At 41.1% G+C, this 23340-nt stretch overlaps 1 protein-coding gene across 2 annotated transcripts in view; it reads right to left on the bottom strand.

Moving 5' to 3' along the window:
* The window catches only part of LOC135705509 (uncharacterized), a 91353-nt gene extending 69654 nt beyond the window's left edge, over positions 1–21699 (bottom strand). Inside the window, exon 1 of one of the 2 annotated variants that reach the window (XM_065227273.1) lies at positions 21266–21699. The gene's annotated coding sequence lies outside the window, so the exon portion shown is untranslated. The remainder of the gene's footprint in view (positions 1–21265) is intronic. The other variant, XM_065227274.1, reaches the window with a different exon arrangement.
* Positions 21700–23340: the final 1641 nt, after the last annotated feature.

Raw genomic sequence — 23340 nt, 5'->3', positions numbered from 1 at the left:
GGTGTACTACTTGCAGTGTAGCGCAACAGGTAAATTAGCCTCGAACCGGTGGCGGACTTTGCGGCTGAACTTGGATCCCGCTGTAGTAGCAAGCGTGCTTGCACCGGTCGGTTTCAGTCTCAGTGCAGCATTCCCACGAACCGAGCAGGTTATGTTTTTGTTCCGTACCCATTTCTCGCATGCGCGCGCCTATCTATTATGTTACCGCGGCGGTTGCACGATATAAACAGATTAGTTTCGAATTAAAACGAAGGCAAATTCTATCTGCCAATCTCTGCATCAGTTCCGCTTGTGTAAAAACATGTTTTGAATTCAGTAGAAGCTGCTTTGAGTAAACCTGTGGTGATGACAGTTGTGTCCCCTTGACATCATGAGCTTTGATTCCTGATGACGTATGGGCTGTCAAGAAACCCCTTTCATACGTTAAAATCGTTCAATTTTTAACAAAGAATTCTCTTCGTCCCTTTTTCGGAGATGTCATTTCTCAATTTCCGGCCGTCGTAAAAATATGACACATTCACCATGTCAAAATAAACAAAACTCAACCAGTCCTGGAGGGCATTCCGCTTGTCGAACCGAACCCATGGGAAAGAAGAAAGTTTTTCAAGTTTTTCGTAAATTTAAGCCTTTTTCGCTCAATTTCTTCATTTTTTTTCCCTATCCAACCTTCCGTTGGCCCCCCCGGGGCCAACCGGTGGTCATCGACCGGTGGTATTCCACGACGCGAGTTCAGCAAATGCTGTAATCCCCTTCAGTCTATTAACTGCTTTTGTCGGTTCATTCGAGCCACACACTTTCTTCCAATTCGGTCCGACGAAGACAGATTGACGAAGAAAAAGAAGGAGAGAGAATGTGACTCATCACGCGAATTTTCCGATCGTGATAACATACAAATGCCCCTCGGTGGCGGCGGCGGCGGCGGCGATGGCGATGCAGGTTTAAACAAAACCTGAAATGGATTACTTTTAACCTGATGATGATGCTGCAAGCGAAATGCAATGAAAGATGTAATATAACATATTTGACGTGATGGTGGTGATGTTGTTGTGGAGCTGGTTGAACCAGATGAGATGAGGCGCACATGGCCAGTAACATGGTGAGATTGCACTTGTTTTGGTTTTTCTTATTTTTCTTCACGCACTGATTGAGTAATATCGCTGACTCTCTCGCCCTCTCGGTGCTTTATATCTTCCTTCTTTTTCTATTGAGCGATTTTTATCCGTAGTCTATGATCGCAGCAGGGGTTGTTAAATTTCATGCAATCTGGAAGCTTAATCGCGGTTGATTTGTGATCTTTCGGAAGCTGGCCGTTTTTTTGTTGGTAGAGGAAATAGTCATTGTGGGGGCAGCATAAAAAAAAAACTAAATTACGACTTTGATTGACGCACGTTATTTGATTACTTAACATTTGTCAGACGGCTGAGGAAACTGGAAATCTGGTTTTTGCAGATGTCAATATAAGCCGAGCATGTTTTGATAATCGTTTTATGCTCTATTGGCAGTGTATCTTAGCTGAATATTGAGTCTTTTCATCGTCATAATCAAGAGACATGTGGAAAGACGAGAGTTTGGTCGACTAATCTACTCACCATTATGGGCAGTGTTTGTGTATCACACATGTGGCTTTATTTTTCTGAGTGTAAGTAGAAACTGTCAAATTATATATTTATTACTACAGATTCGTGATTCGTGAAGTGAACGCTTGGTGCAGCGCAGCGCAGAAGGACACGCCAGGCAAACGTGTAGAGTTTGATAATCTGTTATGGTTTGATTTGTTGTTGAATTATAAAATTCGCACGTTTTGATCGTATTATTTGCAATATTAAATTGAATTTGTGGTGCTGCAGAGCACGAATGGAGAAGTATTTTGACATCAGCACAACAGTGCGAACAAGAGAAAGGTTAGTGATAGTTGTCTCGGTATCGGAAAAACGCTCCACCCTGTTGGGGTGTTTACATCTGTGCTGGTGTTGGTGAACTAAAACTACTAAAAAGTAGTCATCATAAAGGGTATACAATGAGAGTGGCATAGCGGCACAGCGGCACAGCGGCAAACGCGCAGTGTACTAAAATCGCGCTAACCGCTGTACTGCTACCACTTTGCTGCATTCCTACCCAGAATGCATGCGTGCAAAATCTATTTAATTTTCTTCTTCCACTGCCTAAACGGGATTATTTTGATTGCAATTTTGAGTTTGAGCGACTGATTTTCGTATGGTTTTGTTGGTAAGTACTAACAATTATTTATAATAGAACCAAGCCAAAGAAATTAATTTAACTTTACTATCTTGATTATTCCAGCCAGGGAGGATCAGTCTATTTCTGTTTAGTCTGACCTCGAAATACAGCAAAAAGCAGTAGATCAGAATAATGTGTTCAATCAGATCGAGTCCAATTCTGGTGTCCGGAAGCAGAACACGATCCTCAGTTGGGTATTTTTTTTAACCTCTGTTCGGGACATAACACCACTGCGACCAGTAATTTGATCTATTATAGTATATCCCGTGTACTTAGTTTAGAGCATGTCGTTTTACTCCATCACTATTGAGAAATGATGAAGTATTCGGTTTTGATACAGTTGTCATTCTTGGCTTCATCGCACGGAATCGATTCTAACTTTGTCAGTCAAAATTGGATTCCTTAACAACAAAAACATGCTATGAAACCGATAATGACCATGCATCAGAACCCTAGTCTTAACCACTTCAAACTAGGGAACAACGAATAGAAGATTAGGAATCACATACATAGGTGAAGACTAACTAACTCATTTTTTCCTTGTTTCAAGATCATCCTCGGTCCAGGCAACCCGAGGACTTATCACTATCAACAAGGCATAAAAAGTAACAAGGACTAAGATGTGTTCCTTTGATTACTGAAAAAAAACCTGTTCCCCTAGTTTGAAGAAGTCAGGACTAGGAATCGGTGGTAGATCTTACATCCCGTAACGTACCACGAAAAGGTGATCTACCCACGTTACGGGGCTCAGTTGGGTATACTTTTGGCGGACAAGCTTGTTGGTGGTGGCAGTGTGTGTACTCCTTTCGTCGACGGGAACTGCATGGAATCATCAAAATCCTGTAAGCTTTAACATTGTAACATTCGAACAGTGGTGCGCTACATGGACAATATTATATTTAAATAATTTTTATTTAACTAAAATTTATGAAGACCATAATTTGATTTTTGTTTCAGTTACCAGAATTATCCATAATCTACCAGATCTCTGGAGATCTTTTGAGTAATCTCTAATCCAGCTTGCATCTTCAAAAAAATGCTTACGAGACGTCATTGATTTTTTTGATCAGTCCAAGATCTTCAATCAGTTGGAGATCTTCAAACTAGCTAATCGTCATGAAGTCTAACGGTTATTTGAATAAACTCTGATTCAGCTGACATATTGAAGATATATGTGAGGGATAATTTGATTGAATAGTTGATCAGGTCTTCTGAATCATTAATCAATCTGAATCCTTGTACAAATATCCAATCGTTATCGTCTCTAAATTTGCATTAACTTCACAACATTTGGGAGCACTTTGAAGAAATACCATGAACCGTGAAGAAATATCGAGAGTTTCGGAGAGGAGTTATGAATATCAGCAAATCTGTTGGGGCTTAAGGAAAGTTCCGTGAATTTTAGGGAAGTCCAGAGCTCTAATTCATTGCGAAGTTCAAAGACATTCTAGGGGAGTAAAGAAATCTTTAGGGAAGTGACTATCGTGAAAGTTTAAACTTCAAGAGAATATTCAGACAACTTCGTACATTTCAGGAAATTGTTGAAAACTTCATCGAAGATCTAAAGTAGTTTTTGTGAGAACTTCAGAGTATTTCTGTCGAGAACTTAGTTCTGAAGAGAACTTCTGAGTAGTTCTGAGGAGAACTTCAGAGTAGTTCTGAGGAGAACTTCAGAGTAGTTCTGAGGAGAACTTCAGAGTAGTTCTGAGGAGAACTTCAAAAATTTTCTGAGGAGAACTTCAGAGTAGTTCTGAGGACAGCTTCAGAGTAGTTCTGAGGAGAACTTCAAAGCAGTTCTGAGGAGAACAGCAGAGTACTTCTGAGGAGACCTTCAAAGTAGATCTGAGGAAAACTTCAAAGTAGTTCTGAAGAAAACTTCAAAGTAGTTCTGAGGAGAACTTCAGAGTAGTTCTGAGGACAACTTCAGAGTAGTTCTAAGGAAAACTGCAGAGTAGTTCTGAGGAGACATTCAAAGTAGTTCTGAGGAGACATTCAAAGTAGTTCTGAGGAGAACTTCAGAGTTGAGAAACTTTTTGGAGTAGTTCTGAGCAGATCTTCAGAGTAGTTCTGAAGAGAATTTTCGAGAACTCCAGAGAAGTTCCATTGGCTTCAGGAAAATTTCGGGAAATTTATGACACTCCCCGGGAGCACCTGGAACATGCCTGGCCAGCGTGGTCCTGAGTACTTAATATGGCCAACAATGTTCTTAATTTTGAATTCTCATGTAGTTTAATGCGTAACATGAGGATGTAGGTTCAAGCTTCACTTCAATCATCTGGCGATCTTTTGAATAATCCCTGATCTAGCTTACATCTTAAAAGAACGCTTACGAGACGTCATTGATTTTTTTGATCAGTCCAAGATCTTCAGAACAATACCTGATCTACTTGAAGGCATCATATTCGAAAGTCGTCTTTTGCGCTTTCAATCAGTTGGATATCTTCAAACTAGCTAATCGTCATGAAGTCATACGGTTATTTGAATACTCTCTGTTTCAGCTGACATAGTGAAGAAAGATGTGAGGGATAATCTGATTGAATAGTTGATCAGTAGAAGCTCTTCTGAATCATTAATCAATCTGAATGATTGTAAATATCCAAGGGGCTTTGAAATTCTCCGAAGTTCAGTGATCGTCTCTGAATTTTAATTAGCTTCAAAAATGTTGGAGCACTTTGAAGAAGTACCGTGAACCATGGGGAAATATCGAGAGCTTCGGAGCAGAGTTATAAATATTAGGAAAGCTGGGAAAGTTCCGTGAATTTAAGGGAAGTCCAGAGAACTCTAATTTATTGAGAAGTTCAAACTTCTGTGAAGTAAATATATCTTTAGGGAAGTCCCGACTATCGGGAAAGTTTAAAGATCTTCAAAATAATATTCAGACAACTTTGTACATTTCAGGAAAATATTGAAAACTTCATCGAATATCTAGAGTAGTGTTTAGGAGAACTTCAGAGTAGTTTTGAGGAGAAATTCAGAGTAGTTCTGAGGAGAAGTTCAAAGTAATTCTGATGAGAACTTCAAAGCAGTTCTGAGGAGAACTGCAGAGTAGTTCTGAGGAGAAGCTCAAAGTTGTTCTGAGGAGAAGTCCAAAGTAATTCTGAGGAGAACCTCAAAGTTGTTCTAAGGAGAAGTTCAAAGTAATTCTGATGAGAACTTCAGAGTAGTTCTGAGGAGAAGTTAAAAGTAGTTCTGAGGAGAACTTCAAAGCAGTTCTGAGGAGAACTTCAGAGTAATTCTGATTTTTTTTGGTGTAGTTCTTAAGAGAACTTCACAGTATTTCTGTGGAGGTTTTCAGAGTAAGTCTCAGGAGAACTTCAGAGTAGTTCTGAGGAGACCTTTAGAGTAGTTCTGACGAGAACTTCAGAGTAGTTCTATGGAGAGTTTCAGAGTAGTTCTGAGGAGAATTTCAGAGTAGATCTGAGGAGACCTTCAGAGTAGTTCTGAAGAGAATTTGTGAGAACTCCAGAGAGGTTTCATTAACCTCAGGAACATTTCGGGAAATTTTTGAAAGCCCCCGGGAGCACCTGGAACATGGCTAGCCAGCGTGGTCTTGAGTACTTAATATGGCCCCCAATGTTCTTATTTTTGAATTCTCATGTAGTCACATCAGGATGTAGGTTCTAGTTTCATTTCTAGTTCGTGATGCATAAGAGATACAGATTTGAGTTATGAGCAAAAGTTGTAGCTAATAACAAAACCTACAAAAGCTTTATACATCATTTTGCGGAATGCTGTTGATGAAAAAAGTTAGAGGCAAATGAATGTGAATGAATGCACGAAATGAATGCAAATGATTTTCCATGCCTGCCCGGGGATACTCGGAACATGTCCGGATCTGGCTAACGTGGTCTTCAGTACTTAATATGGCCATAAGTGATCTTATGTTTAAATTCTGATGTAGCTTGATGCGTCGCATGTGGGTTTTGGTTCATGAAGAATCTGACCAGTTCTCCGGGGGTATCCGAAGCATGTCTGGATATGGTAATTGTGGTCCTGAATACTTAATATAGCCACCAATGATCTTATTTTTGAATTCTGATGTAGTTTTATTTGTCGCATGAGGGTGTTGAGAAGAATGTGTGAACTTCACCGGGGGTACCGGGAACATGTCCGGATCTGGCCAACGTGGTCTTCAGTACTTAATAGTTTTGTAATTGGGTGCGTCGCATGAGGGTGTTGGGTCAAGAATTAATCCTGATTAACGTCCCAAAATGTAAGCTCATTTAGTAAGAAACTGACCTGACACAAACCATATGCAAATTACTATGGGAAAAGCAAACTTTTTGTTCATTATCTTCTACCCTTTTCCATATCGTACTTTTAAAAAGTTCTATTCTTATGGTAAATTTTCTCAGCTACAACTTTGAACAAGATCGATTTCAGGCAAACGTCAAAATAAATAGTTATTAATTGTTTAAGAGATTGATAATCTTATGGCATGATCAAGCAGCTGTTTTGTGGGCAACACTGTATTGTGCAGTGTGACATAGTAACCATGATTTTTGTGCTCTATTCTACGCGCCAGAAACACCAATGTTGCCTGCTGAGCAGTTGATTGAGCATAATTGTAAGGCATCAGTGACTTGAATCATTCATAACTTTTGTTGCTTACATTAGATCTAAAAGTGGTCTTGAACAAAGTTGTTGCTGCGAAAATTTTCTACAAGCACAGCTATCATTTTTAAAAGCAGAGTAAAATCACAGAAAAATAGACGTAACTCTTTGAAAAATTTTTTTCTTGAAAACATAGTATCTCAAAACATAGAACTTCCTCAGTAACGACATATCTCGGGCTTCTCGCGGAAAACAAGCTTGCTCGCTAACTCGCAATCAATATTTCATAAAAGTTCTATAGAATGTATAGAAACGTCAAAGTGATCCGATGCCAGCGCTGCGGCAAGTAGTTCGCGGAACTTATAATATTCAAATCAACCGTTAAATGCGTGAATGAAGATACACAATGATGGGTTACGTCTGTTTGTCTGTGGTGAAATGGTGAATTTTGAGATAGATATCAACCCAAAATTGGTTTTCCCATAGCAATTTACATATAAGCTGCATACGGAGTGTGCCCAGTCAGTTTTTTAATAAATGAGTTCAAATTTTTGGAGGCTAATCAGGATCTAATTTGGAACCGTTTGTGCTCCGTGGAGCGAAAATTTCAAATTTGTATCAGTCCAATAGCCACCAATGATCTAATTTTTGAATTCTGATGTAGTTTGATGTGTCACATGATGTGTCCCGGAACATGTTCGGGAGCGGCCAACATGGTTCTGACTACTTACTACGACTTTGGATGATTATTTGGTTCACTTCATTAAGATCTGGTTAATTCGAAATAACAAAAAAATGCAACTGGAAACCTTGAGCACTTCTCAGATTGCCGCTCAACCACACCGCGTATTTCCAAAATGTTAAATATTCATTGTGTTCAGTGCTCAACACTTTAGCAAGAGTACGCAAGCGGCAAAAGTACGCACTGGTTCGAAAGGCAGATAAACAAAATGATGGACTAATGATTATTAGTGGGATTGAAACCTCTAACGAAGACATCAAATCAAGAAGACTGGCAACTCTGCTAGAATTCAAGCGACAGATACAGTAGCGCTTCGCTCGAGCAAATACACAAACCTTTCTTCTGAGGTTGTAAGGTTTGCTATCAAATTCGTTCGAAGCATTTACCTTTGCACGGCAGATGACGCGACTGTGCCGGTCTCATAGCGGTCGTATGAGAAAATGGAAGAGTTGCCAATCTTCTTGATATGTAGTCTCCGCCTCTACTGAATACAAGCATACTAGAATTTTTTTTTGTATTTTGAATAATCCACCTAAAAGTTTTCACTAGAAGCATGAACATTTTTCGATTTTTGCATTTTGATATAAAATGTCCGAAGTGTCATTTGTTTGAAGTGTCTAAGTATTTTAGAATTTCGATAAGTCTGTATGATAGAAATTTTAAGGCATGTATAGGAAAGTCGTTATTTGTGGTAGACACTTTTCATTATAGACTTCGAGTGGGGCATTTGTACGATTTTATGCTATTTTCCACAGCTAAAAAACTTCCAACTTTCAACACTTGAACAAAGAAGACAGATGAGGGCATACAAATACTATGTACGTAAAGATGACGAACTAAGGCCCAGTTTTGATTTGTTAATGATTTAATAAGCCCCACATGTGGGGCAAAAGTACACACTCAAAACCCTTTTACTTCATCAACATTTTAAGAAAAATATAATGATTTTTTTTCAAATTGGGATTGTTGCCAAACAGTCATGGAATCGACTTTTGTTTTGCTACTTATGTTATGCCATTGTTGCGCGAAACACACGATACGAAGACTTCCTAATCAAGAAGTGACCGTTGACGGTTTATCCGCTTAGGTATACTTTCATTACGTGGAAACCCAAAACAAACGTGGCCCGTAGCTTTCTTTTGTATAAACAAAGCGGATCAAATAATCTCCTATTTGTCACGCACGATGAAAGTTTAGCGCATACGATAATAGGCATCGGATCAGCGATGGCTGGTGCGCAGCCTCAGTGTCAAACGGAACCAGTTACGAGCCGAACCCGCGATAACTCCCGCAGCAAAATGAAGATAAGAAAGTGCAGACACTGCAGAGCCTACTAAGCACATGCGGAAGATTCAAGTCACGTTTTCCATAGCGCACTCTGGCGCTGTAGGTGTGAGGTCATACAAAACATGGCACCTGGGTGTAAATTGTTTACTTTGACAGTGGGTTGCTGAAGCAGGAACCTTCGAAAAGACCTTTGGCTGACAGCTTTACGCCGTGCAACCGGTCTTCGAATCAATCGCAGCAGCTGAGGCCGGTTCAAACGACCGAGACTCTCACTCTCTTTCAATTGTGTTTTTTTTTCCACAAAACAACACCTGAATTGAAGCGGAGGAAAGGTCTCCGCGAAGATTAGGCAAAGCTAGAGAAAAAATCGCACATTTTAAGACATTTCTTCTTCCGTTCATTATCTTTCGAAATGTGCCGACAACAAAACAGAGGACGTGGGAGGAGGGAGGGTTGGCCCTGCACTCGGGTTGCCATTGTTTGCCGCTTAGAAGCGCCACCTGCTGAGGTGCGCCGCACCTACTGCGATTCTTTACTCACAGTATGTTACCCAGGGCGGGAAAAAGTGGATACCATAGTGCCTTCTTTTGTGGTCCATTGTCATGGAGGAGGTGAAAAAATCCTACAGCATGCATGCGAAGAAGAGGGAGAGTGTAGAGCGCTAGGTTGAAAGGGAAAGGGCATTCGCTCCGTAGTAATTCAAACTGGGAAAGTTCAATTTGTGTGAAGTATGTTAATTGTATAATGATAGGGCTGGGGATTGTGTCAGACACGGTGGGTGATTGTATACGAAGATTATCGGAAAATATGGACAATACATATAGCGATAATTGCAAGCGTTTCAACGGATCCAGTCCAGAATGAAGTCTGCGTGCTCGGATCAGTATCGGTATCAATGAACTACAGGTTTAGTGCTCGTTGACAAACACCGCATAGGTGCACCATAAATGACATGTTTCGACCGTGCCCAGTACTAACTCATGTTGCAAATCTAATCATATTACACAAACAACAACTGACCAATGAAGGTAGAGGGAAAAAAAAACAGACAGATCATGTCGCAACGAGTGGGCTCGATAAGGGCAAAACGATCGACTCTACATTCACCGGTAGCCGATCACATTTCCAAACATCAGGCCAAAGCCTACTATTACTGCAGCCAGAGAGGCTCGGATTTTGTTTTTGTTATGGTCCATCTGTCAAGTGTACGTTCACCCGTTTTGGTCAGCACAACTTTCTTCGATCGATTCATCGATCCGCGCGATCGGTTTCCCCGTCGTTGCATTATTAGGGTGTTTGATTTACTAATAGGGTCTTGCATTACTTGGCCCTTGCTAGAACTACTGGGTGTCTTAAAAAGGAGCCGACTCACTCATGTCACGTTTACGTAACCACACTTTTTTTTGTCTGGCTTAGAGTTGTACGGTTGTACTGCCGCGTGTTGCGTGATTTAGCACGTTTAGTGGAATGTGCTTTTTTACAAATCTACAAATCGCCGCCGCTGCCGACAACAAAAAAAAAACACCCCGAAAGATGTCGTAAGTGAAAACATTAAAACACACTGATGCTACATCAGACCGTACCTTCAGGACGGCACCAGCAAGTATGTAGCGATTCGAGACCGGCGATTTTTAATGCTATAGAATTATCGAAACAAGTGCCGCCGTCCCGCGGCTGGACTGGCCATTTTCGTTGGGATTCCGTTTTATATCGGGGTTTGTTTTTCGTCATTATCGATTGTACCTGTCAATTTGCGCGGATGCAATATGCTGAAAAAGTTAACAAAGCTACATGCACAAGAATCCGGGGCACCTGTCGGGTGGGAAAATGTCATAACACTCATGCTGGATCTAGTGTGCTGTGGACATGTTGTTGTATGTACAAAGCAGACAACGAGAAAATTGGCGCTTCAAGGACCGATAATGGTAGAGTACCTACACGACAGTTTGCAATGGCAATGGAAAGTGAATTTGCGGGATTTTTTTTTGTGAAATTGATTGTTACGGTATCGGGCATTTGCGAAAGCAGTGTGGTTACGATGATGGAATGCATAGTGTTGTGTATATTTTTTTTTTTTAATACTCAACGTTAAATGGAAGTCATTTAAATGATATACATTGAGTTAAAAGTTTTGAAAACACATCTACCACAAAAAAACAAACTAGAATTCTTAGGGAACTCTTCATTGAAGGGTCACACAGTTAAGAAATATCAACATCTTCTGTGGATCGAAACAACCTGCAGGAGCATCGTAACATGGTGCCAAAGGTGGTAATAGTTCCTGCAAGTGAGGAAGCGCATTCAGTGAAGACGAAGGATTCCATCCAAAGGCCAGCATCTTCCAAGATGTCATCACAATCACGACCGAAGATGCAGTTATTGAAGTTGGAGGAGGAACGAGCCTTCGAAGAAGCGCAAGCCAAGAAATTCCGTGATTATCTGAAGGATAAGTACGAGCTGTTAGAGCAAATGACAGACCAGACAAGGTCTAGCCACAGCGAATCTAGCAGCCGGGTGAGAAAGCGATTCGAAGAAATAAACGACGGAAACGTAGCTGGAGGTACAACAGAACCGTTTAATCCTGATGCACACTCCACCGCTCATCCGAACCCAACTAGTGGAAATCGTCGATCAGTTCTTGTAGGCCGCAGCTGGATAGATCACAACATCAGTGCAACAGAACATCCCGATCCATATGCAGATCAACGGCAATTGATCACTAGTCAATCGGGTCCGAGAAACCCAAACAGTTCTCCGCTGTGTGGTGTCAAAAGTTCTTCCAGGATAGCCCCAATCTCCTCCCCACGGGTGTACAGCACACGTCTTCCGCTGCTTCAGTTAATCGAACTCAGCGAAATACTTGGTACAATACTAGTAATCCTTGGCATAGCCAACTCGCTGCTCGACAAGCTGTATCTAAGGATCTTCCTCCTTTCTCTGGGAATCCTGAGGATTGTCCGATATTCTTTTCAACGTTTGAGAGTACCACCATAGAGGTAACTCTAAGACCAGAAGGTCCCGAAGAAACGAGCTCAACTTTTTGGCTCAGCTATCTTCGGTCCCAAGCTAATCGATGCACCCCTCGATACATAGGAAAATCCACGAACCCCTCATTTTATCTGTCAAACTTTCATAGCGAATCAAAATAATGGCGTGTAGTACTAGAATTTCGACTAGAATGGAGTACGTTAATCGATTTGCTTGGGACCAATAGGCTAGTCAAGTAGTGAGCCAATTTAAAATCGTTAATTTCGAATTGATTGTTGGTACCACCGCTATGTGTGGATACTCAAACGAGGAAAACATGATCCGCTTGCAGAAGTGCCTCAAGGGAAAGGCATACGAAGCTGGTAAAAGCTGCTCGATGTACCCGATGAACGTGTCTAGTGTAATGAACACCTTAAGAGTACTGTATGGTCAGCCTGAAGCGGTAATCCATTCATTGATCGTAAAAATAAACGCAATTCGAACGATCAAGGAGGATAAGCTGGAGGCATTAGTGGATCTTGCGGTCAAAGTGCAGAACTTCTGTGCAACCGTAGATGCATGTCGATTTGATGACTATTTGCATAATGTATCCCTCCTCCACCAGTTAGTGCTTAAGCTACCACCTACCCTGAAGCTAGAATGGGCTCGATATCGCTTACAACTTTCAAGGGTCAACCTAGCAACCTTTGGTGAATGGATATTCTCGCTCGCCGAGACTGCCAGTGTTCTACCGATACCAGCCATATTTAGTACAGCCAAGCTGTCCAAGATTCTAGACGATCTCAGCCTGGGATTCGAGGCGGTCCTTGTGGAGATTCCCGACGTTACCGACGGAGGTACAGGACATTCCTACTGAGGATTCCAGACTTTTCCAACTAAGATTCAAAGCGTTTCTGAGGGAGATTCCAGAAGATCCCGAATATAATTCCATATGTTCCTGAAGATGATTCTGGGCGTTCCTTACGCATATACCTATCGTTATCAACAGGGATTTAAGACTTTCCTGTATGGAGATTCCAAACGATCCTGTATTAGATTCCATACGTCCTAGCGCTTCCGAAATTGTTCCTGAAGATGATTCCAAATATTTCCGGAAGATTGATGAATACCAAACTTTCCCACTGAGGGTTTCAGACTTTCCCGACTGGGATTCGAGACGTTACTGAGGGAGATTCCAGACGTTCCTGATGATGCTTCTAGACGTTCCTAACTCGTTCTCAATACGCTCCCGACTTGGATTCAAGACGCTTCTCGATGGAGGCTTTAGACGTTCTCGAAGATGTTTCAAGACGTTCACGACGGAGATGATTCCAGAACTTTCCAATGATGATACTCGGTGCTCCTGACGAATATACCAGACGTTGTCTACGGAGATTCAAGAATGACCAGACGGGGATCTCAGACGTTCCTGTGTTAGATCCGAAGTTCACGAATGCAATTCCTTCGAAAATCGCAACCAATTCGTCAAAGAAGATCAGTACTTTCCTGCACACTCACTCCGAATGCTATACAGGGAATTCTCCAAAATCTTCGAAGGATAAACCTGACGACGATAGCTCGAAAAAGACAACTCCAAACGTCGATAAGTGCCCCGTATGTGATGGAAGATGCAAGTCTGCATCGAGCAGTAAACATTTCCTTAAACTCTTTCGACATTCCAAGTGGGCTGAGATGCGACGCGAAACCACATGGAAGAAATGGTTGTGCGTTCTATTACCACGAGCTACTGCATAACGAGAACAGATCCCAACACCTTGCATCGAGCCACCCGGCAACTACAGCTGCACCCGCAGTCCCACAAGCTGGACCCAGCGCAGCCCATGGATATAACACCCACCAGTCCGCTGCAAATGCCGTATTGTCCCGCTATCTCCCCGTTATTCTGTACGGAAACGGCGAAACTTACGCCTTCCTTGACGAGGGCTCATCTGTGACTTTGTTGGACCAAGATCTAGCTGACCAACTGAAGCAAAAAGGGCCCTATCAACCCGCTCTGCTTTCCAGGGACAGGTAGTACTGAGCGCATCGAGAAGAGCTCTCGCGTAGTGGATCTGAAAATTACTGGTACACAGAACCACGCTAAGGAGTACCAACTAAATGGAGTTCGAACGGTGTAAGAGTTGTTGCCACCATGCCAGTCCCTCAAAACGGAGGAGATTGCGCAACAGTACCCACACTGTTGGAATTTGCCGATCGACTCCTATTCGAACGTTCGTCCACGAATCCTCATCGGCCTGAGGCACGCTACAGTTGGCTTGGTGTTGAAAAGTAAGGAGGGAAGTTTGGAACAACCTATAGCCGTCAAAACCATAGTTGGCTGGACGAGTGCAGCCATCAATCTGACGAAGACGTACATCAAATGGTCAAGGAATACATCTCGATGGACAGTCTAGGCATGATGAAAACGAGCAAAGATCTGCTGTCAACAGACGATCACCGAGCCGTTTCACTTCTCCGATCTCTAACCAAGTTCAAAAGTAACCGGTATAAGACTGGACTACTATGGCGCTATGATGGTGCTCGTCTGCCAGATAGTAAGGAAACGGTATTACGTCGGCACTACAGCCTCGAGAAGCGAATGCGGAAGGACCCGGAGCTAGCCAGTGCGCTTGATGAAAAGAAGTCTGATTACAAACTATCAAATGTCAAACTGTCAGATGAAGAGTTAAACAAACACTACCCAAGAGTGTGGTATTTGCCAATCTTCTCAGTTTTCAACTCCAGAAACCCTGTAAAATAAGGACTGTGTGGGACGGAGCTGCGAAAGTATTTGGCATTTCCCTGAACTCTGCGCTGCTAACCGGTTTCGATCAGCTGTGTTTAATCTTTGTAATATTGATGAAATTCCGTGAATACCATGTTGGCGTCACTGGGGACATAAGGAAAATGTTTCACCAGATCCTTGTGCGTTTGAAAGATCAACAGTGTCTGCGGTTCTTCTGGACTGACGTGATCCAGGTCTACGTAATGAATGTAATGTCATTCGGCATACGTAAAAATGTGAGTACTGCGAACTTATTTTTCAAGTGAGCTAGAAAACATCTTGAAAATCTTTCGAAGTTTCAAATTGTTTTGCTGAAACAGCTCACGAAATTGTATATACATGCTCTTGGCTCCTCCTCCTCTGTTCCAGAAATAACGTATACATGGTGATGGGAGTGCACCTGCCCACAAAGCTCACAAACACTTTTTCGAGCATCACGCTCGATGATTTACATTATCCGCCTACTAAGGTTGATGTTTCGACAGTTTCATAACTATAATTCTTAATTTGTTTTCAGTAGGTGGCAACACCTTTACTTGTGGTGCAAACAGTAACGACCTACGTGACTTCTGAGCTCTTTTGACTCGGCTCCCAGATGACAAGCATTTTGCGTAAGTTCGCAGTACTAAGGTAAAAATATTAACGCAGGCCGGTTTGCTGAGGCAGCTGATGTCATACAGAAGCGCCATTACGTGGACGATGCGATGTATAGCACTGAGCATGCCATTCGCCTTGCGCAAGAGGTTCGGCAAGTACATTCTGCATGTGGCTTCGAAATACGCAACTGGCCCAAGTAACATTGCAAGTTTTATCGAGGTTTTAAAGCATGCTACAAGTCTAAATCGTGGTCTCCAGAACCCTCATAAAACGAAAATTGTTACTTGGGGGGTGAGCAACTCACGCCAGGTGTTAAACGCGCTGAACGAAAGCAGTACTATGGAGAAGAACATGGATATGTCGGTGGGACCGATGGCTACGGAGAAGGTGCTAGGGATGTGGTGGTGTACAACATCCGACGAATTCGTGTACAAAGTTGGATGGAATCGCTGCGATCTGCTCCAAGTCCTCATGACTATCTTCGACCCCCTTGGACTGATTTCTCACCTCCTGATGGTCTTGAAAATTCTTCTTCGAGAAGTGTGGCGTGCCGGTGCTCAAGGAGACGAAGAAATCTGCGATTTTTTGTACGAGAAGTGGGCCAGATGGTTGAAACTGTTTCCGCTGTCGAAGCAGCACACATCCATCAAAATAAGTTGCTGCAACTTGATTGATACCGAAATAAGTTACATACAAGTAACCACAATTGTTCAGTGACAAGTGTGCTGCTAGGAAGGTGGAAAGCATCAGAATTCCACGGTGTCTTCGATCTTCAGTGATCCCCAGTGACTGTAAAGTACAACTACATTCGTTCGTAGACGCTAGCGGGAACCAGGGTGACCCTCCTGAAGTTCTACTCCATTCCACAACTGGAACTACAAGCAGCTCTCATAGGAGCTAGATTTCCGTGCTCAGCTGGATAAATACGGATCATCGACGATACATCACGTATGTGGCACATCGTGTAAGTGAAATACTCAACGTTACAGAAAAGAAAGATTGGTTAGAACTAAACGTTGCAGATGATGGTACCAAGTGGGTTACGCAACTTGATCTTACTCCCGAATCCAGGTGGTTCAGAGGTCCCGATTTTCTCTACCGTAGCAGAAAGTCTCGTCGAAGTCAGAGCGTACAGACAACGAGTTGCGGACCTCCTTCATGGCACATCATTCCTTGTCCGATGCCGTGATCACCGTCCCGAAGTTCTCTAGCTGGAAGAAGCTCATCAATGTGGTTGCTTACGTTCACCGTTTCTCCGGAAACTGCCGTCGCAGGAGTACAAACAAGCCCGCTGAAAATGGACCGCTGTCTAGAGATGAGCTGTACGCTGCTGAAGGTTTCCTGTTTCACCTAGCGCAACTAGAAGGTTATGTCGTTGAAGTAGCCTTCTTCTTGAATAACGGCACTGATACCTGCTCCATGGTAACTATGGAAAGTGGTGTACATGAAAAAATACGGTCAAAATTTGGTCAATATCAACTTGACGTATTTCTTTCAATTTTGCATTTAAAAAACCTGAACACCCCTCATTTTGAAGGTGTGTGTGTGTAGAATGTTGCTCCTATTTTGATTTTGGAATTCACTCTTCAGTTGTCAAAATGCCGTCCAAGCAAGAAGAGCAGCGTATCAAAATTTTGCTCGCGCATCGCGAAAATCCGAGCTACTCGCACGCAAAGTTGGCAAAATCGCTAAAAGTTGCCAAATCAACCGTTACAAATGTAATTAAAGTGTTTGGGGAACGTTTGTCGACAGCCAGGAAGTCTGGATCGGGGGGAAATCGAAAACCGGAAGCCGCTGAGACGACAAAGAGAGTTGCCGGTAGTTTCAAGCGAAACCCTAACCTCTCTCTCCGAGATGCCGCAAATAAGCTGGGTGTATCGTCTACAACCGTGCATCGAGCCAAAAAACGAGCCGGACTATCGACTTACAAGAAGGTAGTGACTCCGAATCGCGATGATAAACAAAATACGACGGCCAAAGCGCGATCCCGGAGGCTGTACACGACGATGCTGACGAAGTTTGACTGCGTGGTAATGGACGACGAAACCTACGTCAAAGCCGACTACAAGCAGCTTCCGGGACAGGAGTTTTATACGGCAAAAGGAAGGGGAAAGGTAGCAGATGTTTTCAAGCACATGAAACTGTCAAAGTTCGCAAAGAAATATCTGGTTTGGCAAGCCATCTGTACCTGTGGCTTGAAAAGCAGCATTTTCATAGCTTCCGGGACTGTCAACCAAGAAATTTACGTGAAAGAGTGTTTGAATAAACGTCTGCTGCCTTTCCTGAAGAAACACGGTTGTTCCGTACTGTTTTGGCCGGATTTGGCATCTTGCCATTACGGTAAAAAGGCCATGGAGTAGTACGCCGCCAACAACGTGCAGGTGGTTCCCAAGGACAAGAACCCTCCCAACACGCCAGAGCTCCGCCCAATTGAGAAATACTGGGCTATTGTAAAGCGGAACCTAAAGAAGACCAAAAAAACTGCTAAGGGCGAGCAGCAGTTCAAGGAAAACTGGCTTTCTGCGGCGAAGAAGGTGGACAAGGTGGCTGTACAAAATCTGATGGCAGGGGTCAAGCGTAAGGCCCGGCAATTCGGATTTGGAAAAGCGGAAGCCTAACTGAATATTTTTCCTGAATTTTATACTAATTGAACTTGAAAAAGAAATTTAATTTGATTTTTTAAATAAACGATTTCACCGATTTACACGCGTTTTCCCTTGACCAAATTTTGACCGTATCACCCTTTAGGTTGACATCCATATTGTTATCCCAAGTAGCATTTCTTGTTTTATTGCACTCTATTAGTGGTTATTGAGATCAATTTCATAAAACCACCAATAAAATTAATAGCTCCAGCACAACCTTTTGATAACCGCTATAAGATCGTCATACAGCTTAGTGGACCACTCTTGATAAGGTTTATAAAGCATGTTTGAGAATCACAATAAAGCTGTCTTAAAACCTTTTGTCAGGAAGCCTCATACTCTACAAAAGGTTCTCATAGCCTCTATAAGAGTAATATTGTATCCAAGCAGTTTTATTACGCTTTGGTGAAAATCAGTTATAAAGCCAATTTAATTTGTATTGGCTTCAAAGCAACCGCCATAAATTAGCTTGTTGTTGTTCTGTTCTGCTGAAACCAAATGGAAATCTTTAGCGGTTAAAATAGGTTTGAGTGTTGGTGTCAAGATCACCATGCAATCAATTTTGTTTCATGGCGACATTAGTGAAAATCTTAAAGAAAATATATTACTTTTTAGAAGTTCCAAAACATATGCGCTTGAAATGTTTTCGTGTATATTGAGATAATATGAGCGTTAAATAAATGCGCCTCCAAAATAATTCAAGTTAACAAAAAAGATTGTTTCAGAAATTAAATGAATTTGTTGGAATCACCTTAATTTTACAGAAAATAGATCTCAATACATAAATTCATACCAATGCACACTGGAAATCATTTCGGATCTCTTATTTAGCCATTATTTTATTGAAATTTCTTGGATTTTATTCCAAGGCTAATGGCATTTTCATAATGACAATATGGCGACAGAAGACAGCAGGCAAGAAAAACACCAAGCGCAATTTCTTAAAATGTCTAATGCTTACATTGCACACTGGGTCAGGAATGCAACCTAGCGGAGCAAAATTAATAACTCCGAAACGAAGCATTTCCGCGACTTGGTGTCTTCGGCAAAATTTCTCATCATAATAAGGACCATCTATTGACATAAACAAATAGTTCAAAACTCTTCCGCAAAGATGGTGTCACAATCTAACTTCTTTCTCTGACGTTTTGGAAACTTGATGTCTTGGGCAAAGTTGTTTATCTTGACAAAATAAACAGGTCTTTCAAAGACGTAAAATTTCCACAGTCTACTGGTTCCAAGTTATATGGAGTTAAAGAAAAAAATCTTGAAAATATGGTTTTTTTCTGTTGCTGTTTTTTTGCTTACAGCTTTATAATGTTATATTTTTCTCTTATGAAAATACATTAAATAAATAGCTTTTGTGAAGAAACATACTGGATTAAGCTTCAAATTTCAAAGACATTGTTGAAAAAACGAGAAAAAAAAAACACAATTTTGACATTTTCAGCAAAAATTAAGCAATACTCGATAAACAAAATATCAAAATTTGAGAGAGGTATATTTTGGTGTTTTGTAGATTTCTTCATTTTAGTGGAACATGTTTTTTTTTTTCTATAACTTTTTTTAATGCATTGAATTTGTGTTTCGAAGACTTCACGACTTTGTCAAAGTTGGTTATCTTGATAAAATAAACAACTTTTCTTAATACGTTAAAACTTCACAGCCTACTGTTTTTGAGTTATGTGAAATAACAGAAAAAAAATTGCTTCGTTTCGGAGTTATTAATTTTGCTCCGCTAGGTTGCATTCCTGGCCCAGTGTGCATGGGATGAAAGCAGAACAGAAAAGGATAATGCATGATTTTATTACGAGAACTATTTTTTTTACAAGAGCAATTCAAGCTGAACTTTGCATTAGGTCCTAAGTAACATTGATCGATTCTCTTCGTCGACTTTCTCTTTCGTTAATAACTTATTCACAGAACCGTTTCTTGATGTGTTTGTCGTATTGGATGCTAGATAAAAGCTTCTTTTATCGATTTATGTGCTGAAAATACCTGGGAATGTCTTTACATGACCGTGGGGATGCAAAGAGAAAGTTGACGAAGCGAATCTGTCAATATTACTTAGGACCTTATGCAATTTTCAGCTTGAATTATTTTTTTTATTTGAGGGCAAATGTATATTCCTATTCTACGAGTGCAACCGATGAATTTTAAAAACATTTAGAAAAGTTTTGAATGGTACATTAACCTTTATGAAAAGTTATGCGTGATTTCAACCTAGGACTGTCACCATTCCATGTATTTCGACCAAGATTCGACCGTGTCACCCCATGTATATGCGAGCGAGAACGGAAGAATCATGGAGATTGCTGACGTTTTTCTTACGCACACTACGTCGCGTATACGTATACACGAAATGTTTTCATGCTCATGCTAACAATTTTGTTGATTCTCTTTGCGCTCCGCTTGGAAGTACCGGAAAGTTTTTATTCTTTTCTATGTTGTAAAAATAAACCACCTATTTACATTTCTGACAAGTTGCAACTGAATGCTTATAATTGTTTTAAAATAACTGTTTCATGGCCAACTAGTTTTATTGCGCTTACTTATAAAGCAACGAAAGGATTTATTTTTTGGTTTTATAAGGGCAATTCATATTACTTTTTTGTATACTTCAAAGCAATCATAAAACCTTTCATAAGTGAAAATAGCATAAGCATCAGTTGGTTTTTTAATTAGCTTTATAGGGGTTTTGTAGATAGATATAAGAATGTTTCATGACTTGCATTGTATATGACCGTCATAAAGCTGTAGGTAATGGTTGCAGCTGCAATAAAACCTTTATAAATTTTGAATATAGCCAAGCAGCTCTAGATTTGTTACTTGGGATGGTTCCGGTCATGTACCAAACCTACTTCAAGGAATGAATTCATACCAGAAAAAAATACAATCCATGGAAAAAAATCAGTTTTTGAGTTATGGCCAGCGGCATCAAATGATTTATAAAAACTGCTATAAATTTGCCGTCGAATGCATCCTGGTTTCTTTAAAATTGGTTAAGTTTTCAAAAATTTAATGCCAATTTGAATTTTGGCAAAATCATGCCTGATCATTTTGTCTATCCCCGGTGGTTCGTTCATGGAGGCTTCAGGACTGGGTCTCGAATGCTGAGCTCCACAATCGATGTCATCAGAAGCGTGATCAAAGTAGCCTGAATTTTGAGCTAGGTACATAATTTTTAATACCACCTGATTTTTCTTTGATTTAGTTTTGTGATATTTTCAAACAAGTTGCAATAAATTTGGTTGCAAATTCAGATCACACGATCACATACAGAGCCGAAAAAAAAATTGCGTAAAAACAGAATTGAGTGTATTACCACATATTATGGTAGGCACTGCAATTTCCCATTCTGCTTCTATTGCACAAGCTTAATGGTCGAAATCTGCAGCCAATCATAATGAAGAATTTCCCTTTCCCATCAAACTCCAACCGGAAACTTACCGTTATCGATGAGAAAAATGCAGCATCCGTCAGTTCGATAGTCATCACCTCTTCTTCTTCTTCTTGTCCACCTTCCCACATGTGCGCACACCCACTGCCGGTCAATCCTATCTAAAACAATCCGGCCAAATGTTCCAGCCTCATATCCATATCCACTGGCCAGCCTCTTCCTGCTTTTCTGCCGACGATCGACCACCCCGACGTTAGTTCCCGCTATCTTCCACTTGTATCCACACTCACCACCCGAATTGAAATTCGATAAAGCACACTCTTTCCGGGTAAAATTGAACAACTGTTGTTCAACCCTCTCCGCGCGTGAGGAAATTTGCCATACAACAGTGCACCGATTCCGATTCCGATTCCGAACAAATTCGTTCGCACTAGTACCGATCGATGGATGTTTGGGGGTCAAAAACTTCCACTAACAACACTTGGAAAGGAACACAAACACACATGCACGCATATGGGCAACACTCGTCAAATCCGGGCCGTCTGTCCGCCGAAACAACGCCTGCGGGAAAACAATGGAAAGAAAACAGAAAGATCCAAATTAGTTAATAATTAAGTAATGACGTTCGATGCTGGAGAAGATCAAGTGATGAAACCGCTGAGTAAGAGATAGAGGAAGCGAAGTTAAATTTACGCTTTTATTAGATCAAACAGCTGGAGCTGGTGGAATTGGATTCGAATTCAAATTTTTTGTATCTTCTATTTTTGGATTCGACGAACGGGTTTGTTTGAGTACGGCTGTAATTGCTTGCAAATAGGTGCAGATTTTTTTTTCAACAACAACAAACGGACTGCTGATAGCAGAGCTCTGCTACCGAAGATCCCGGGCACCTGTTTAGGACTACCAATAATGGCAGCACTTGGTAATGCATAATAGCCCATGCACAAAGAGGTACACGTGCGTCCGTCGTGTCCAGCACGTCTGTCAATAAATGGACGTCAGAGAAAAAAATATACGAAAACGATGGAAGGGGTTGTGGCGGCGGTGAAAGATGAAGTGAAGTGATTGTTTTATGAGCTGTTAATAGCACCTATTTAGAATGGGAAAGTGTGCTTCTAATACGTGTGAGAAATGGGGCTACGGGCGTTTCGACATTCTGACGCGGGTTATGCTCTGTTTGTTTGGTTAATTGGTATAGAATGTGATGATTGGTTTGCAATGTAAATAGAAAGGTAGGGGGCGTCTACAAATAGTTCATGCACTCTAATTAACAAATTTAAACTTTATACATACTCCAATAAGTGTTGTGTTCTATGATCTTATGGAAATTTGATTTGTGTGTATGTATGTGTGTAGTCTATCTAACCCCCACTGGCCGGCGGTCTTATTATGGAAGAACTCTCTCTACAATGTCGCATTTATTGTCATTATAGACAGCTTTAGTCCGGGAGTTAGAAGGTGATAGCTCTATTTCAGATCCAGCAACCCATTTCAGAATGTCTGGAGAGTCACGCCCATTCCTAGGTTACTTTCACTTACAATAAGCCCCGCATGTATGTATTACCTCTATCAATTGGATATTAGTATTATGCACACACTTCCAGTTTCAAAATGTTCTCTTAAATCCTGGCACGTATTTAATTTAATTTAATTTAATTTTTTTTAATTGTAAAAAGTATTTGGACTGGTCTGACCATGTTAATTTGATCCTCCAATCCATGGGTTCCGTAGATTTGTTTTTCATTTCGTGATCGGTTTGCATCTCATTTCGTGATTCACCTTTGGCGTAGTACTTCCTTCAAAAAACACAATTTTCACATGGTCATCTGGGAGGAGGTTCGCGTCTAGTGCTTTCGTATCTAGGGGTAAGACAACTGTACTCAGAGTTAATATATTTGCAGTGAGTAAATTTGAGTTACTCAATATTTACTCAAAAACAAACAAAGTAGCCTAATATTTTTCATAAAATAATGTTCAAACAATCCCCGTCTGACAGAATGTTTTGATTTCAAGATTTAGTTTTCATTCATTAAAAGATCCAAGTTAGATGGCTCTTGCCCAAGCCAAGGGATGTTTAGGTCTCTTTTGCTTTCTAGGATGGATGGCTAAAGTGTAATGTCTTTGA

Source organism: Ochlerotatus camptorhynchus, unplaced genomic scaffold (assembly GCF_037179485.1).
Source record: "Ochlerotatus camptorhynchus isolate MF236.1 unplaced genomic scaffold, CSIRO-AGI_Acam_v1.1 ptg000268l, whole genome shotgun sequence".
Lineage (NCBI taxonomy): Eukaryota > Metazoa > Arthropoda > Insecta > Diptera > Culicidae > Ochlerotatus > Ochlerotatus camptorhynchus.
Note: the sequence above shows the minus strand (reverse complement) of the source record. Positions and strands in the feature narration are given on the sequence as shown.